The 17775-nt window shown below is 56.4% G+C and overlaps 5 pseudogenes; all 5 read right to left on the bottom strand.

The window, feature by feature from the left end:
* Window positions 1-1393: 1393 nt before the first annotated feature.
* Window positions 1394-1513, bottom strand: LOC129641068 (uncharacterized; annotated as a pseudogene).
* A 3257-nt stretch (window positions 1514-4770) lies between these two features.
* LOC129641067 (uncharacterized) lies at window positions 4771-4890 on the bottom strand (annotated as a pseudogene).
* Window positions 4891-8149: 3259 nt separating this feature from the next.
* LOC129641066 (uncharacterized) lies at window positions 8150-8269 on the bottom strand (annotated as a pseudogene).
* Window positions 8270-11526: 3257 nt separating this feature from the next.
* Window positions 11527-11646, bottom strand: LOC129641058 (uncharacterized; annotated as a pseudogene).
* Window positions 11647-14906: 3260 nt separating this feature from the next.
* Window positions 14907-15026, bottom strand: LOC129641046 (uncharacterized; annotated as a pseudogene).
* Window positions 15027-17775: the final 2749 nt, after the last annotated feature.

Genomic DNA, 17775 nt, shown 5'->3' with positions numbered 1-17775 from the left:
AACTGTAGAAATCTGCTGTACGAGTTCCTTGAAAGCAAGAACCCATACTGATGGATATGTCTTAATGCCTTAGATTGTGCCTTGAATATAGCGTACACATGAACCCAGGAAAGGAAAGAATGGAATCGCCAAATACACAAAGAGATCAAAAGTGCCGAGCCAAGTGACACCTTGAGGCTTCCAAGAACTTTTCTGTCTTTCACACACTAAGTAAATCCTGAGCACCTACGATGAGCTGGGAGGCATGTAATAAGTTTCTGGAACTAGAAGGCGGAGAGAAGCAGACACAGAGTTCCTGCTTTCACTGAGACGAATCTAATGATACATCACAGGCAGATCCTTGGAGAACTTGTCGAGGGGCCTCTACCCTCACCAAAACCTGGGTGTCAGGGAAGGCTTTTCAGAGTAACCATTGCGTTGAGGTCCATAGGTGGAACCTACGTAAACCAGGGTTGAGATGCAGGAAGAATTTCAGGCAGGGAAAACAGCATCCTGGAAGTCTAGGTGACCAGGGAAACTTAGGACGTTCAAGAAATGAAAATGCCCTATGGGATGGAAGCCAAAGAGTGCAGAGGGCATTCCAGGGAAAAGACATCCGAGAAGAACGTGAGGAGCAGGCATGAAGGGAATTGGTCGTATCTTCAATATGATGGGAAAATACAAGAGCCGTTGGAGCAGGATGGTGAGAGAATTGCATCTGCATTTCCAAACGGTCATCTTGCTCCACGTCACTAATGATTGGAGAGACTCAACTCCAAACGCCAAGGAGGGACCACTTCGCCCGAGTCCGATTGGGCCTCATTGCAATGTCTGTCCATAGCAGATGCTGGAGAAGCTGTGGAGCAAAGGGAACTCTCCTCCACGCTGAGTAGGAATGGGAGTTGGTACAGCCGGGATGGAAAAGAGTATGGAGGTTCGCGAAGGAACTAAAAGTAGAAGTAGCCTATGGTTCAGCAGTCCCACTCCCAGGCATAGATCCACCCCCAGTACAAGCCAACAAGCTAGATGCCCCGTTTGGGCACATCGATCTGTGCGCGCGCTCGCATGCGCATGCGCGATCGCCTGCGAGGCTGGGGGTGGGGCGGGGGCTGGGGCTCTGGCTGGAGTCGGTGCAAGCCCCGGGATTGCCTGAGGCAAGCCAAAGGAGCCCCAGAGGGAGACGGGACGGCCGGTCGTCTGGTTTCCTGAAAGCCGAATGCGAAGGCGGAGGGGCTCGCGGGCCGCGGGGAGGCAACCCAGGTCTGCAGCGGGAGTCGGGGCCCCGGCCACCCACTCACTCCCCCCGCCCCGGGAGGGGCTGGGGCTGCGGGGGTGGCGGGGGGGCGAGGGGGGTGTGGGTCCAAGAATTGGGACGCGGGGCGGGGGCTAAAGGACCTCTTCTGGTAGGCAAAAAAGCCTCCAGCACCCGGAATTCCCAGGTGGTCTCCCATCCAAGATACTGAACAGGCCCGACCCTGCTTAGCTTCCGAGATCAGACGAGATCGGGCGCCTTCAGGCCGATAGGGCCGGAGACGGGCGCGGCCGCCGCGGGGCGCCCTAAGAGCCTTGCGCTTCGCCTCCCTTTCGCTCTGACCTGCAGGTCGGGCCAACGGGCCGCCCCTCTCCTCGGGGGGCCGTGCTGTACTTGAGCCGCACGACCCGCGACCGCACTCCAGCCTGCTGACGCCGGCCCGGCCCCCGAACACCGCCAACACCAGACCAGCAACCGCCTGGCCGGGCCCGGGGGCCCGATGGGCTTCCAGGACCCCCCAGTGACCGGGAGGGCGTGCGTGCGTGCGCGCGGGGCCTGGGGGGTGGGCTGAGGGGTGCGGAGGTCTCGGCGCCCTCCCACCCCCGGCCACTCCAGACCCGGCCGCGCTGGCTGAGCGGCGCCTCCCCCCCATCCCGTTCGCCGCTCAGGGCCGCGCGACCCCGGAGGTGTCGGTCTTCGGGGCCCGCCGCCTCCCGATCCCCGCGGCCCGGGGGCCTCTGAACCTCCTGCGGGCCTAGGCGCAGCGAATCTTGAGCGCCCAACTTGCCCGGCACCTGCCCGCTGCCCAAACCCACCGGGAGCCACGGAGGCGCGGTCGACCGGAGCGCCTCAGCCCCGCCCCTTTGCCCTACCGAGGCGCCCCCCTTGTCCCCACGCCGCCCGCCAAGCACCCGACCTTCCTGAGAGAGCAGACGAACCACAGGCAGGCACACAGACAGACAGACAGACACACACACACACACACACACACACACACACACACACGAGTGTGGTCTTTGGAAATACTTCTGTTTGTAGTTGCTGGGTTGAGCCCAACTCTTATAGGACGCATGGAGTGCGGCCCATCAGGCTCCTCTGTCCGTGGCATTTCCCAGGCGAGAATACTGGAGTGGGTTGCCATTACCTTCTCCAGGGGATCTTCCCGACCCAGGGGTCAAACCCGAGTCTCCTGCGGGCGGATGCCTTGCCATCTGAACCAGCACATTGCGAATTCCCTAGGCAAAATACAAAGAAAAGAGCTCGTGTGCTACTAAGTGGAAAGATGATTGAAGAAACAGAAGGTGTCCTTTGTTGGTATCTTGGAATCTTTCTTTAGTTTTCGTTGATTTTTACTCTTAAGGCTACTTGAACAAGGCAAGAGAGAAACCCCAGAACTGAAAAGCTATTGACTTTTTTGAAAGAAACCTGTGCAGGTTAAGCACTCTTCGTTTTTGAGAGATGGTGAAATGCAAAATCTTGATTCAACACATATGACTTTGGTGAACTTTATTTCAAATCTCCATGATGAACCCCTAAGGCGTCCAGGAAGAAAGGAGTAGAGCGGGAGACAAAAAGAGCAACCTTTCCCCTTGGCGCCATCCCAACCAGCTGCTTAGTTCCTTCATCTCATGGACTACCATCTGGGCTTATCTGGTTTGTCTGATTCTTGTTTCGGGGCCCGTTTCTAGTCACAAGGCTGTCAACAGTGGGGGGTGGGGTGGGGGGTGGGGGAAGCCCTTCTTTCCATTCCACATGAGACCCAGTGGACAATCCAGGCCCTGGCCACTGCATAGAGCGTGCAGCAACAATATCAACGGTGATGCTGGTTAACAACGCATATTCCTGGAATCCACTCCGTTGCCTACCGAGTGTGTGCGGTGGTGGTCTGGAACCTATACCTGGAAGCTTTCTTGATGATTGCAAATGACACCAAAGTCCGAGGACGATGGAAGATCTTCACGTTTCTGCAAGAGCCACACACCTCCAGAAGGAACCGCAAGACTTGCCTGACATGGTCAAGGTCTAAGTATTGGACTACACGTCGGAAGGTCTCCACCTTTGCTATGGAAGTCAAACGATCTTTCTTGGAAATGAAAATGGATCACACTGAACGTTCACATTCTTCTAGAGCATTTGAAAAGCCCTAAACTGTAGAAATCTGCTGTACGAGTTCCTTGAAAGCAAGAACCCATACTGATGGATATGTCTTAATGCCTTAGATTGTGCCTTGAATATAGCGTACACATGAACCCAGGAAAGGAAAGAATGGAATCGCCAAATACACAAAGAGATCAAAAGTGCCGAGCCAAGTGACACCTTGAGGCTTCCAAGAACTTTTCTGTCTTTCACACACTAAGTAAATCCTGAGCACCTACGATGAGCTGGGAGGCATGTAATAAGTTTCTGGAACTAGAAGGCGGAGAGAAGCAGACACAGAGTTCCTGCTTTCACTGAGACGAATCTAATGATACATCACAGGCAGATCCTTGGAGAACTTGTCGAGGGGCCTCTACCCTCACCAAAACCTGGGTGTCAGGGAAGGCTTTTCAGAGTAACCATTGCGTTGAGGTCCATAGGTGGAACCTACGTAAACCAGGGTTGAGATGCAGGAAGAATTTCAGGCAGGGAAAACAGCATCCTGGAAGTCTAGGTGACCAGGGAAACTTAGGACGTTCAAGAAATGAAAATGCCCTATGGGATGGAAGCCAAAGAGTGCAGAGGGCATTCCAGGGAAAAGACATCCGAGAAGAACGTGAGGAGCAGGCATGAAGGGAATTGGTCGTATCTTCAATATGATGGGAAAATACAAGAGCCGTTGGAGCAGGATGGTGAGAGAATTGCATCTGCATTTCCAAACGGTCATCTTGCTCCACGTCACTAATGATTGGAGAGACTCAACTCCAAACGCCAAGGAGGGACCACTTCGCCCGAGTCCGATTGGGCCTCATTGCAATGTCTGTCCATAGCAGATGCTGGAGAAGCTGTGGAGCAAAGGGAACTCTCCTCCACGCTGAGTAGGAATGGGAGTTGGTACAGCCGGGATGGAAAAGAGTATGGAGGTTCGCGAAGGAACTAAAAGTAGAAGTAGCCTATGGTTCAGCAGTCCCACTCCCAGGCATAGATCCACCCCCAGTACAAGCCAACAAGCTAGATGCCCCGTTTGGGCACATCGATCTGTGCGCGCGCTCGCATGCGCATGCGCGATCGCCTGCGAGGCTGGGGGTGGGGCGGGGGCTGGGGCTCTGGCTGGAGTCGGTGCAAGCCCCGGGATTGCCTGAGGCAAGCCAAAGGAGCCCCAGAGGGAGACGGGACGGCCGGTCGTCTGGTTTCCTGAAAGCCGAATGCGAAGGCGGAGGGGCTCGCGGGCCGCGGGGAGGCAACCCAGGTCTGCAGCGGGAGTCGGGGCCCCGGCCACCCACTCACTCCCCCCGCCCCGGGAGGGGCTGGGGCTGCGGGGGTGGCGGGGGGGCGAGGGGGGTGTGGGTCCAAGAACTGGGACGCGGGGCGGGGGCTAAAGGACCTCTTCTGGTAGGCAAAAAAGCCTCCAGCACCCGGAATTCCCAGGTGGTCTCCCATCCAAGATACTGAACAGGCCCGACCCTGCTTAGCTTCCGAGATCAGACGAGATCGGGCGCCTTCAGGCCGATAGGGCCGGAGACGGGCGCGGCCGCCGCGGGGCGCCCTAAGAGCCTTGCGCTTCGCCTCCCTTTCGCTCTGACCTGCAGGTCGGGCCAACGGGCCGCCCCTCTCCTCGGGGGGCCGTGCTGTACTTGAGCCGCACGACCCGCGACCGCACTCCAGCCTGCTGACGCCGGCCCGGCCCCCGAACACCGCCAACACCAGACCAGCAACCGCCTGGCCGGGCCCGGGGGCCCGATGGGCTTCCAGGACCCCCCAGTGACCGGGAGGGCGTGCGTGCGTGCGCGCGGGGCCTGGGGGGTGGGCTGAGGGGTGCGGAGGTCTCGGCGCCCTCCCACCCCCGGCCACTCCAGACCCGGCCGCGCTGGCTGAGCGGCGCCTCCCCCCCATCCCGTTCGCCGCTCAGGGCCGCGCGACCCCGGAGGTGTCGGTCTTCGGGGCCCGCCGCCTCCCGATCCCCGCGGCCCGGGGGCCTCTGAACCTCCTGCGGGCCTAGGCGCAGCGAATCTTGAGCGCCCAACTTGCCCGGCACCTGCCCGCTGCCCAAACCCACCGGGAGCCACGGAGGCGCGGTCGACCGGAGCGCCTCAGCCCCGCCCCTTTGCCCTACCGAGGCGCCCCCCTTGTCCCCACGCCGCCCGCCAAGCACCCGACCTTCCTGAGAGAGCAGACGAACCACAGGCAGGCACACAGACAGACAGACAGACAGACACACACACACACACACACACACACACACACACACGAGTGTGGTCTTTGGAAATACTTCTGTTTGTAGTTGCTGGGTTGAGCCCAACTCTTATAGGACGCATGGAGTGCGGCCCATCAGGCTCCTCTGTCCGTGGCATTTCCCAGGCGAGAATACTGGAGTGGGTTGCCATTACCTTCTCCAGGGGATCTTCCCGACCCAGGGGTCAAACCCGAGTCTCCTGCGGGCGGATGCCTTGCCATCTGAACCAGCACATTGCGAATTCCCTAGGCAAAATACAAAGAAAAGAGCTCGTGTGCTACTAAGTGGAAAGATGATTGAAGAAACAGAAGGTGTCCTTTGTTGGTATCTTGGAATCTTTCTTTAGTTTTCGTTGATTTTTACTCTTAAGGCTACTTGAACAAGGCAAGAGAGAAACCCCAGAACTGAAAAGCTATTGACTTTTTTGAAAGAAACCTGTGCAGGTTAAGCACTCTTCGTTTTTGAGAGATGGTGAAATGCAAAATCTTGATTCAACACATATGACTTTGGTGAACTTTATTTCAAATCTCCATGATGAACCCCTAAGGCGTCCAGGAAGAAAGGAGTAGAGCGGGAGACAAAAAGAGCAACCTTTCCCCTTGGCGCCATCCCAACCAGCTGCTTAGTTCCTTCATCTCATGGACTACCATCTGGGCTTATCTGGTTTGTCTGATTCTTGTTTCGGGGCCCGTTTCTAGTCACAAGGCTGTCAACAGTGGGGGGTGGGGTGGGGGGTGGGGGAAGCCCTTCTTTCCATTCCACATGAGACCCAGTGGACAATCCAGGCCCTGGCCACTGCATAGAGCGTGCAGCAACAATATCAACGGTGATGCTGGTTAACAACGCATATTCCTGGAATCCACTCCGTTGCCTACCGAGTGTGTGCGGTGGTGGTCTGGAACCTATACCTGGAAGCTTTCTTGATGATTGCAAATGACACCAAAGTCCGAGGACGATGGAAGATCTTCACGTTTCTGCAAGAGCCACACACCTCCAGAAGGAACCGCAAGACTTGCCTGACATGGTCAAGGTCTAAGTATTGGACTACACGTCGGAAGGTCTCCACCTTTGCTATGGAAGTCAAACGATCTTTCTTGGAAATGAAAATGGATCACACTGAACGTTCACATTCTTCTAGAGCATTTGAAAAGCCCTAAACTGTAGAAATCTGCTGTACGAGTTCCTTGAAAGCAAGAACCCATACTGATGGATATGTCTTAATGCCTTAGATTGTGCCTTGAATATAGCGTACACATGAACCCAGGAAAGGAAAGAATGGAATCGCCAAATACACAAAGAGATCAAAAGTGCCGAGCCAAGTGACACCTTGAGGCTTCCAAGAACTTTTCTGTCTTTCACACACTAAGTAAATCCTGAGCACCTACGATGAGCTGGGAGGCATGTAATAAGTTTCTGGAACTAGAAGGCGGAGAGAAGCAGACACAGAGTTCCTGCTTTCACTGAGACGAATCTAATGATACATCACAGGCAGATCCTTGGAGAACTTGTCGAGGGGCCTCTACCCTCACCAAAACCTGGGTGTCAGGGAAGGCTTTTCAGAGTAACCATTGCGTTGAGGTCCATAGGTGGAACCTACGTAAACCAGGGTTGAGATGCAGGAAGAATTTCAGGCAGGGAAAACAGCATCCTGGAAGTCTAGGTGACCAGGGAAACTTAGGACGTTCAAGAAATGAAAATGCCCTATGGGATGGAAGCCAAAGAGTGCAGAGGGCATTCCAGGGAAAAGACATCCGAGAAGAACGTGAGGAGCAGGCATGAAGGGAATTGGTCGTATCTTCAATATGATGGGAAAATACAAGAGCCGTTGGAGCAGGATGGTGAGAGAATTGCATCTGCATTTCCAAACGGTCATCTTGCTCCACGTCACTAATGATTGGAGAGACTCAACTCCAAACGCCAAGGAGGGACCACTTCGCCCGAGTCCGATTGGGCCTCATTGCAATGTCTGTCCATAGCAGATGCTGGAGAAGCTGTGGAGCAAAGGGAACTCTCCTCCACGCTGAGTAGGAATGGGAGTTGGTACAGCCGGGATGGAAAAGAGTATGGAGGTTCGCGAAGGAACTAAAAGTAGAAGTAGCCTATGGTTCAGCAGTCCCACTCCCAGGCATAGATCCACCCCCAGTACAAGCCAACAAGCTAGATGCCCCGTTTGGGCACATCGATCTGTGCGCGCGCTCGCATGCGCATGCGCGATCGCCTGCGAGGCTGGGGGTGGGGCGGGGGCTGGGGCTCTGGCTGGAGTCGGTGCAAGCCCCGGGATTGCCTGAGGCAAGCCAAAGGAGCCCCAGAGGGAGACGGGACGGCCGGTCGTCTGGTTTCCTGAAAGCCGAATGCGAAGGCGGAGGGGCTCGCGGGCCGCGGGGAGGCAACCCAGGTCTGCAGCGGGAGTCGGGGCCCCGGCCACCCACTCACTCCCCCCGCCCCGGGAGGGGCTGGGGCTGCGGGGGTGGCGGGGGGGCGAGGGGGGTGTGGGTCCAAGAACTGGGACGCGGGGCGGGGGCTAAAGGACCTCTTCTGGTAGGCAAAAAAGCCTCCAGCACCCGGAATTCCCAGGTGGTCTCCCATCCAAGATACTGAACAGGCCCGACCCTGCTTAGCTTCCGAGATCAGACGAGATCGGGCGCCTTCAGGCCGATAGGGCCGGAGACGGGCGCGGCCGCCGCGGGGCGCCCTAAGAGCCTTGCGCTTCGCCTCCCTTTCGCTCTGACCTGCAGGTCGGGCCAACGGGCCGCCCCTCTCCTCGGGGGGCCGTGCTGTACTTGAGCCGCACGACCCGCGACCGCACTCCAGCCTGCTGACGCCGGCCCGGCCCCCGAACACCGCCAACACCAGACCAGCAACCGCCTGGCCGGGCCCGGGGGCCCGATGGGCTTCCAGGACCCCCCAGTGACCGGGAGGGCGTGCGTGCGTGCGCGCGGGGCCTGGGGGGTGGGCTGAGGGGTGCGGAGGTCTCGGCGCCCTCCCACCCCCGGCCACTCCAGACCCGGCCGCGCTGGCTGAGCGGCGCCTCCCCCCCATCCCGTTCGCCGCTCAGGGCCGCGCGACCCCGGAGGTGTCGGTCTTCGGGGCCCGCCGCCTCCCGATCCCCGCGGCCCGGGGGCCTCTGAACCTCCTGCGGGCCTAGGCGCAGCGAATCTTGAGCGCCCAACTTGCCCGGCACCTGCCCGCTGCCCAAACCCACCGGGAGCCACGGAGGCGCGGTCGACCGGAGCGCCTCAGCCCCGCCCCTTTGCCCTACCGAGGCGCCCCCCTTGTCCCCACGCCGCCCGCCAAGCACCCGACCTTCCTGAGAGAGCAGACGAACCACAGGCAGGCACACAGACAGACAGACAGACACACACACACACACACACACACACACACACACACACGAGTGTGGTCTTTGGAAATACTTCTGTTTGTAGTTGCTGGGTTGAGCCCAACTCTTATAGGACGCATGGAGTGCGGCCCATCAGGCTCCTCTGTCCGTGGCATTTCCCAGGCGAGAATACTGGAGTGGGTTGCCATTACCTTCTCCAGGGGATCTTCCCGACCCAGGGGTCAAACCCGAGTCTCCTGCGGGCGGATGCCTTGCCATCTGAACCAGCACATTGCGAATTCCCTAGGCAAAATACAAAGAAAAGAGCTCGTGTGCTACTAAGTGGAAAGATGATTGAAGAAACAGAAGGTGTCCTTTGTTGGTATCTTGGAATCTTTCTTTAGTTTTCGTTGATTTTTACTCTTAAGGCTACTTGAACAAGGCAAGAGAGAAACCCCAGAACTGAAAAGCTATTGACTTTTTTGAAAGAAACCTGTGCAGGTTAAGCACTCTTCGTTTTTGAGAGATGGTGAAATGCAAAATCTTGATTCAACACATATGACTTTGGTGAACTTTATTTCAAATCTCCATGATGAACCCCTAAGGCGTCCAGGAAGAAAGGAGTAGAGCGGGAGACAAAAAGAGCAACCTTTCCCCTTGGCGCCATCCCAACCAGCTGCTTAGTTCCTTCATCTCATGGACTACCATCTGGGCTTATCTGGTTTGTCTGATTCTTGTTTCGGGGCCCGTTTCTAGTCACAAGGCTGTCAACAGTGGGGGGTGGGGTGGGGGGTGGGGGAAGCCCTTCTTTCCATTCCACATGAGACCCAGTGGACAATCCAGGCCCTGGCCACTGCATAGAGCGTGCAGCAACAATATCAACGGTGATGCTGGTTAACAACGCATATTCCTGGAATCCACTCCGTTGCCTACCGAGTGTGTGCGGTGGTGGTCTGGAACCTATACCTGGAAGCTTTCTTGATGATTGCAAATGACACCAAAGTCCGAGGACGATGGAAGATCTTCACGTTTCTGCAAGAGCCACACACCTCCAGAAGGAACCGCAAGACTTGCCTGACATGGTCAAGGTCTAAGTATTGGACTACACGTCGGAAGGTCTCCACCTTTGCTATGGAAGTCAAACGATCTTTCTTGGAAATGAAAATGGATCACACTGAACGTTCACATTCTTCTAGAGCATTTGAAAAGCCCTAAACTGTAGAAATCTGCTGTACGAGTTCCTTGAAAGCAAGAACCCATACTGATGGATATGTCTTAATGCCTTAGATTGTGCCTTGAATATAGCGTACACATGAACCCAGGAAAGGAAAGAATGGAATCGCCAAATACACAAAGAGATCAAAAGTGCCGAGCCAAGTGACACCTTGAGGCTTCCAAGAACTTTTCTGTCTTTCACACACTAAGTAAATCCTGAGCACCTACGATGAGCTGGGAGGCATGTAATAAGTTTCTGGAACTAGAAGGCGGAGAGAAGCAGACACAGAGTTCCTGCTTTCACTGAGACGAATCTAATGATACATCACAGGCAGATCCTTGGAGAACTTGTCGAGGGGCCTCTACCCTCACCAAAACCTGGGTGTCAGGGAAGGCTTTTCAGAGTAACCATTGCGTTGAGGTCCATAGGTGGAACCTACGTAAACCAGGGTTGAGATGCAGGAAGAATTTCAGGCAGGGAAAACAGCATCCTGGAAGTCTAGGTGACCAGGGAAACTTAGGACGTTCAAGAAATGAAAATGCCCTATGGGATGGAAGCCAAAGAGTGCAGAGGGCATTCCAGGGAAAAGACATCCGAGAAGAACGTGAGGAGCAGGCATGAAGGGAATTGGTCGTATCTTCAATATGATGGGAAAATACAAGAGCCGTTGGAGCAGGATGGTGAGAGAATTGCATCTGCATTTCCAAACGGTCATCTTGCTCCACGTCACTAATGATTGGAGAGACTCAACTCCAAACGCCAAGGAGGGACCACTTCGCCCGAGTCCGATTGGGCCTCATTGCAATGTCTGTCCATAGCAGATGCTGGAGAAGCTGTGGAGCAAAGGGAACTCTCCTCCACGCTGAGTAGGAATGGGAGTTGGTACAGCCGGGATGGAAAAGAGTATGGAGGTTCGCGAAGGAACTAAAAGTAGAAGTAGCCTATGGTTCAGCAGTCCCACTCCCAGGCATAGATCCACCCCCAGTACAAGCCAACAAGCTAGATGCCCCGTTTGGGCACATCGATCTGTGCGCGCGCTCGCATGCGCATGCGCGATCGCCTGCGAGGCTGGGGGTGGGGCGGGGGCTGGGGCTCTGGCTGGAGTCGGTGCAAGCCCCGGGATTGCCTGAGGCAAGCCAAAGGAGCCCCAGAGGGAGACGGGACGGCCGGTCGTCTGGTTTCCTGAAAGCCGAATGCGAAGGCGGAGGGGCTCGCGGGCCGCAGGGAGGCAACCCAGGTCTGCAGCGGGAGTCGGGGCCCCGGCCACCCACTCACTCCCCCCGCCCCGGGAGGGGCTGGGGCTGCGGGGGTGGCGGGGGGGCGAGGGGGGTGTGGGTCCAAGAATTGGGACGCGGGGCGGGGGCTAAAGGACCTCTTCTGGTAGGCAAAAAAGCCTCCAGCACCCGGAATTCCCAGGTGGTCTCCCATCCAAGATACTGAACAGGCCCGACCCTGCTTAGCTTCCGAGATCAGACGAGATCGGGCGCCTTCAGGCCGATAGGGCCGGAGACGGGCGCGGCCGCCGCGGGGCGCCCTAAGAGCCTTGCGCTTCGCCTCCCTTTCGCTCTGACCTGCAGGTCGGGCCAACGGGCCGCCCCTCTCCTCGGGGGGCCGTGCTGTACTTGAGCCGCACGACCCGCGACCGCACTCCAGCCTGCTGACGCCGGCCCGGCCCCCGAACACCGCCAACACCAGACCAGCAACCGCCTGGCCGGGCCCGGGGGCCCGATGGGCTTCCAGGACCCCCCAGTGACCGGGAGGGCGTGCGTGCGTGCGCGCGGGGCCTGGGGGGTGGGCTGAGGGGTGCGGAGGTCTCGGCGCCCTCCCACCCCCGGCCACTCCAGACCCGGCCGCGCTGGCTGAGCGGCGCCTCCCCGCCCCCCCCCATCCCGTTCGCCGCTCAGGGCCGCGCGACCCCGGAGGTGTCGGTCTTCGGGGCCCGCCGCCTCCCGATCCCCGCGGCCCGGGGGCCTCCGAACCTCCTGCGGGCCTAGGCTCAGCGAATCTTGAGCGCCCAACTTGCCCGGCACCTGCCCGCTGCCCAAACCCACCGGGAGCCACGGAGGCGCGGTCGACCGGAGCGCCTCAGCCCCGCCCCTTTGCCCTACCGAGGCGCCCCCCTTGTCCCCACGCCGCCCGCCAAGCACCCGACCTTCCTGAGAGAGCAGACGAACCACAGGCAGGCACACAGACAGACAGACACACACACACACACACACACACACACACACACACACGAGTGTGGTCTTTGGAAATACTTCTGTTTGTAGTTGCTGGGTTGAGCCCAACTCTTATAGGACGCATGGAGTGCGGCCCATCAGGCTCCTCTGTCCGTGGCATTTCCCAGGCGAGAATACTGGAGTGGGTTGCCATTACCTTCTCCAGGGGATCTTCCCGACCCAGGGGTCAAACCCGAGTCTCCTGCGGGCGGATGCCTTGCCATCTGAACCAGCACATTGCGAATTCCCTAGGCAAAATACAAAGAAAAGAGCTCGTGTGCTACTAAGTGGAAAGATGATTGAAGAAACAGAAGGTGTCCTTTGTTGGTATCTTGGAATCTTTCTTTAGTTTTCGTTGATTTTTACTCTTAAGGCTACTTGAACAAGGCAAGAGAGAAACCCCAGAACTGAAAAGCTATTGACTTTTTTGAAAGAAACCTGTGCAGGTTAAGCACTCTTCGTTTTTGAGAGATGGTGAAATGCAAAATCTTGATTCAACACATATGACTTTGGTGAACTTTATTTCAAATCTCCATGATGAACCCCTAAGGCGTCCAGGAAGAAAGGAGTAGAGCGGGAGACAAAAAGAGCAACCTTTCCCCTTGGCGCCATCCCAACCAGCTGCTTAGTTCCTTCATCTCATGGACTACCATCTGGGCTTATCTGGTTTGTCTGATTCTTGTTTCGGGGCCCGTTTCTAGTCACAAGGCTGTCAACAGTGGGGGGTGGGGTGGGGGGTGGGGGAAGCCCTTCTTTCCATTCCACATGAGACCCAGTGGACAATCCAGGCCCTGGCCACTGCATAGAGCGTGCAGCAACAATATCAACGGTGATGCTGGTTAACAACGCATATTCCTGGAATCCACTCCGTTGCCTACCGAGTGTGTGCGGTGGTGGTCTGGAACCTATACCTGGAAGCTTTCTTGATGATTGCAAATGACACCAAAGTCCGAGGACGATGGAAGATCTTCACGTTTCTGCAAGAGCCACACACCTCCAGAAGGAACCGCAAGACTTGCCTGACATGGTCAAGGTCTAAGTATTGGACTACACGTCGGAAGGTCTCCACCTTTGCTATGGAAGTCAAACGATCTTTCTTGGAAATGAAAATGGATCACACTGAACGTTCACATTCTTCTAGAGCATTTGAAAAGCCCTAAACTGTAGAAATCTGCTGTACGAGTTCCTTGAAAGCAAGAACCCATACTGATGGATATGTCTTAATGCCTTAGATTGTGCCTTGAATATAGCGTACACATGAACCCAGGAAAGGAAAGAATGGAATCGCCAAATACACAAAGAGATCAAAAGTGCCGAGCCAAGTGACACCTTGAGGCTTCCAAGAACTTTTCTGTCTTTCACACACTAAGTAAATCCTGAGCACCTACGATGAGCTGGGAGGCATGTAATAAGTTTCTGGAACTAGAAGGCGGAGAGAAGCAGACACAGAGTTCCTGCTTTCACTGAGACGAATCTAATGATACATCACAGGCAGATCCTTGGAGAACTTGTCGAGGGGCCTCTACCCTCACCAAAACCTGGGTGTCAGGGAAGGCTTTTCAGAGTAACCATTGCGTTGAGGTCCATAGGTGGAACCTACGTAAACCAGGGTTGAGATGCAGGAAGAATTTCAGGCAGGGAAAACAGCATCCTGGAAGTCTAGGTGACCAGGGAAACTTAGGACGTTCAAGAAATGAAAATGCCCTATGGGATGGAAGCCAAAGAGTGCAGAGGGCATTCCAGGGAAAAGACATCCGAGAAGAACGTGAGGAGCAGGCATGAAGGGAATTGGTCGTATCTTCAATATGATGGGAAAATACAAGAGCCGTTGGAGCAGGATGGTGAGAGAATTGCATCTGCATTTCCAAACGGTCATCTTGCTCCACGTCACTAATGATTGGAGAGACTCAACTCCAAACGCCAAGGAGGGACCACTTCGCCCGAGTCCGATTGGGCCTCATTGCAATGTCTGTCCATAGCAGATGCTGGAGAAGCTGTGGAGCAAAGGGAACTCTCCTCCACGCTGAGTAGGAATGGGAGTTGGTACAGCCGGGATGGAAAAGAGTATGGAGGTTCGCGAAGGAACTAAAAGTAGAAGTAGCCTATGGTTCAGCAGTCCCACTCCCAGGCATAGATCCACCCCCAGTACAAGCCAACAAGCTAGATGCCCCGTTTGGGCACATCGATCTGTGCGCGCGCTCGCATGCGCATGCGCGATCGCCTGCGAGGCTGGGGGTGGGGCGGGGGCTGGGGCTCTGGCTGGAGTCGGTGCAAGCCCCGGGATTGCCTGAGGCAAGCCAAAGGAGCCCCAGAGGGAGACGGGACGGCCGGTCGTCTGGTTTCCTGAAAGCCGAATGCGAAGGCGGAGGGGCTCGCGGGCCGCGGGGAGGCAACCCAGGTCTGCAGCGGGAGTCGGGGCCCCGGCCACCCACTCACTCCCCCCGCCCCGGGAGGGGCTGGGGCTGCGGGGGTGGCGGGGGGGCGAGGGGGGTGTGGGTCCAAGAATTGGGACGCGGGGCGGGGGCTAAAGGACCTCTTCTGGTAGGCAAAAAAGCCTCCAGCACCCGGAATTCCCAGGTGGTCTCCCATCCAAGATACTGAACAGGCCCGACCCTGCTTAGCTTCCGAGATCAGACGAGATCGGGCGCCTTCAGGCCGATAGGGCCGGAGACGGGCGCGGCCGCCGCGGGGCGCCCTAAGAGCCTTGCGCTTCGCCTCCCTTTCGCTCTGACCTGCAGGTCGGGCCAACGGGCCGCCCCTCTCCTCGGGGGGCCGTGCTGTACTTGAGCCGCACGACCCGCGACCGCACTCCAGCCTGCTGACGCCGGCCCGGCCCCCGAACACCGCCAACACCAGACCAGCAACCGCCTGGCCGGGCCCGGGGGCCCGATGGGCTTCCAGGACCCCCCAGTGACCGGGAGGGCGTGCGTGCGTGCGCGCGGGGCCTGGGGGGTGGGCTGAGGGGTGCGGAGGTCTCGGCGCCCTCCCACCCCCGGCCACTCCAGACCCGGCCGCGCTGGCTGAGCGGCGCCTCCCCGCCCCCCCCCATCCCGTTCGCTGCTCAGGGCCGCGCGACCCCGGAGGTGTCGGTCTTCGGGGCCCGCCGCCTCCCGATCCCCGCGGCCCGGGGGCCTCCGAACCTCCTGCGGGCCTAGGCTCAGCGAATCTTGAGCGCCCAACTTGCCCGGCACCTGCCCGCTGCCCAAACCCACCGGGAGCCACGGAGGCGCGGTCGACCGGAGCGCCTCAGCCCCGCCCCTTTGCCCTACCGAGGCGCCCCCCTTGTCCCCACGCCGCCCGCCAAGCACCCGACCTTCCTGAGAGAGCAGACGAACCACAGGCAGGCACACAGACAGACAGACAGACACACACACACACACACACACACACACACACACACACACACGAGTGTGGTCTTTGGAAATACTTCTGTTTGTAGTTGCTGGGTTGAGCCCAACTCTTATAGGACGCATGGAGTGCGGCCCATCAGGCTCCTCTGTCCGTGGCATTTCCCAGGCGAGAATACTGGAGTGGGTTGCCATTACCTTCTCCAGGGGATCTTCCCGACCCAGGGGTCAAACCCGAGTCTCCTGCGGGCGGATGCCTTGCCATCTGAACCAGCACATTGCGAATTCCCTAGGCAAAATACAAAGAAAAGAGCTCGTGTGCTACTAAGTGGAAAGATGATTGAAGAAACAGAAGGTGTCCTTTGTTGGTATCTTGGAATCTTTCTTTAGTTTTCGTTGATTTTTACTCTTAAGGCTACTTGAACAAGGCAAGAGAGAAACCCCAGAACTGAAAAGCTATTGACTTTTTTGAAAGAAACCTGTGCAGGTTAAGCACTCTTCGTTTTTGAGAGATGGTGAAATGCAAAATCTTGATTCAACACATATGACTTTGGTGAACTTTATTTCAAATCTCCATGATGAACCCCTAAGGCGTCCAGGAAGAAAGGAGTAGAGCGGGAGACAAAAAGAGCAACCTTTCCCCTTGGCGCCATCCCAACCAGCTGCTTAGTTCCTTCATCTCATGGACTACCATCTGGGCTTATCTGGTTTGTCTGATTCTTGTTTCGGGGCCCGTTTCTAGTCACAAGGCTGTCAACAGTGGGGGGTGGGGTGGGGGGTGGGGGAAGCCCTTCTTTCCATTCCACATGAGACCCAGTGGACAATCCAGGCCCTGGCCACTGCATAGAGCGTGCAGCAACAATATCAACGGTGATGCTGGTTAACAACGCATATTCCTGGAATCCACTCCGTTGCCTACCGAGTGTGTGCGGTGGTGGTCTGGAACCTATACCTGGAAGCTTTCTTGATGATTGCAAATGACACCAAAGTCCGAGGACGATGGAAGATCTTCACGTTTCTGCAAGAGCCACACACCTCCAGAAGGAACCGCAAGACTTGCCTGACATGGTCAAGGTCTAAGTATTGGACTACACGTCGGAAGGTCTCCACCTTTGCTATGGAAGTCAAACGATCTTTCTTGGAAATGAAAATGGATCACACTGAACGTTCACATTCTTCTAGAGCATTTGAAAAGCCCTAAACTGTAGAAATCTGCTGTACGAGTTCCTTGAAAGCAAGAACCCATACTGATGGATATGTCTTAATGCCTTAGATTGTGCCTTGAATATAGCGTACACATGAACCCAGGAAAGGAAAGAATGGAATCGCCAAATACACAAAGAGATCAAAAGTGCCGAGCCAAGTGACACCTTGAGGCTTCCAAGAACTTTTCTGTCTTTCACACACTAAGTAAATCCTGAGCACCTACGATGAGCTGGGAGGCATGTAATAAGTTTCTGGAACTAGAAGGCGGAGAGAAGCAGACACAGAGTTCCTGCTTTCACTGAGACGAATCTAATGATACATCACAGGCAGATCCTTGGAGAACTTGTCGAGGGGCCTCTACCCTCACCAAAACCTGGGTGTCAGGGAAGGCTTTTCAGAGTAACCATTGCGTTGAGGTCCATAGGTGGAACCTACGTAAACCAGGGTTGAGATGCAGGAAGAATTTCAGGCAGGGAAAACAGCATCCTGGAAGTCTAGGTGACCAGGGAAACTTAGGACGTTCAAGAAATGAAAATGCCCTATGGGATGGAAGCCAAAGAGTGCAGAGGGCATTCCAGGGAAAAGACATCCGAGAAGAACGTGAGGAGCAGGCATGAAGGGAATTGGTCGTATCTTCAATATGATGGGAAAATACAAGAGCCGTTGGAGCAGGATGGTGAGAGAATTGCATCTGCATTTCCAAACGGTCATCTTGCTCCACGTCACTAATGATTGGAGAGACTCAACTCCAAACGCCAAGGAGGGACCACTTCGCCCGAGTCCGATTGGGCCTCATTGCAATGTCTGTCCATAGCAGATGCTGGAGAAGCTGTGGAGCAAAGGGAACTCTCCTCCACGCTGAGTAGGA

Source organism: Bubalus kerabau, unplaced genomic scaffold, assembly GCF_029407905.1.
Source record: "Bubalus kerabau isolate K-KA32 ecotype Philippines breed swamp buffalo unplaced genomic scaffold, PCC_UOA_SB_1v2 scaffold_70, whole genome shotgun sequence".
Lineage (NCBI taxonomy): Eukaryota > Metazoa > Chordata > Mammalia > Artiodactyla > Bovidae > Bubalus > Bubalus kerabau.
This window is presented reverse-complemented; position numbering and strand designations above follow the sequence as displayed.